Source organism: Austrofundulus limnaeus, unplaced genomic scaffold (genome assembly GCF_001266775.1).
Source record: "Austrofundulus limnaeus strain Quisiro unplaced genomic scaffold, Austrofundulus_limnaeus-1.0 Scaffold222, whole genome shotgun sequence".
Lineage (NCBI taxonomy): Eukaryota > Metazoa > Chordata > Actinopteri > Cyprinodontiformes > Rivulidae > Austrofundulus > Austrofundulus limnaeus.
The window spans coordinates 853,496-854,949 of record NW_013952624.1 but is presented as its reverse complement, the minus strand read 5'-3'; positions in this window follow the sequence as shown (position 1 = coordinate 854,949).

Here is a 1,454-nt window from a genome sequence, read left to right as displayed (position 1 = left end):
GGATGGATGGATGGATGGATTAATAAATTATGGTTGGATGGATGAATGATGGATGGATGAATAAATAAATTATGGTTGGATGGATGGATGGATGGATTAATAAATTATGGTTGGATGGATGAATGATGGATGGATGAATAAATAAATTATGGATGGATGGATGGATGGATGAATAAATAAATAAATTATGGTTGGATGGATGGATTAATAAATTATGGTTGGATGGATGGATTAATAAATTATGGTTGGATGGATGAATGATAGATGGATGGATGGATGAATGATGGATGGTTGGATGGATGAATGATGGATGGATGGATGGATGGGTGGTTGGATGGATGGATGGATGGGTGGTTGGATGGATGGATGGCTTCTCTTTTTATCACAGAACTAATTATTTTGTGATGTAGAACTTTGGATCTTCTAATTGCTGTTGGAGAAACTCTTACGGAGGAGAAGTGAAACATCTTTCAGTTGTTTTGTTCGTAAACTCTTCATCTGGACATAAATGAGTTCCTGACATATTGATCCTCATCAGCTGTCRTCTGTCAAACCACAGAAGCAGAGGTGTCACTCCAAACAGCTTCCCTCCTCAGCACCACCCAGTGTTTGTCCACAGCCTGAGGCTCTAACATGTGGTTACATTTATTTAGGTCCACTCAGATCTAAGGACTGTACAGAAGTCATCATGTAGTGAACGTTTAAGCCAAAGAAAGATTACATCATAACATGCTGATACCTTGAAGTAACAAAAGTCATAAAAAGGTTTTAAGTCGTTAACATTTTAATATAACAGTGTTGAATTGTAATTTCTGTCTGTGGCAGGCYGTCTGCTGCAGAGGGGTCCTGTGGTGGAGACATGTCCACATGATGTCCTGCCTTTTCCTGATGCTGTCACTCAGAGCACAGCTGCTTCATCACATCTGGTTAATGTTAAACTGAGGGAGCCAATCCCAGCAGATTTATCTCTCTCTAAATAAAATTTCACATCCTCAGCTCTTATGTTGGGATCAGGGTTTGTTTAATAAATCTGTAACATATTAGCTCCGGTGAGCTGATTTTTTTTTTCCAGATACCATATTTATTCCAGTATAATATGTAAGATTAAATCCATAAAATCATCCATAAAGTTGGGGGGTAGTACTATACTCGGATAAATATTTTTACTTGTGTATTTTAACTGAAATATCAGCTTCATTCATAAAATGCCTGAGTCCAGAAATGAGACCACGTCGTAAAAATTAGTTGAAACGAGCTCACCTCTGACACTCCTCCGTGCTTCAGAGTGAGATAATAACAGATCCAGGCAGGAGACATGATGTGAAAAAYGGGYAAAAAATCAGTCCTGCAGCTTAGTAATGATAATAAACTAATGACATTAGTGTGTGAGCGAGCCGCTCCTCGAACAACAACAAACACATGTTCGTCTGTAATGGCTGCCGTCTACCGGTGTT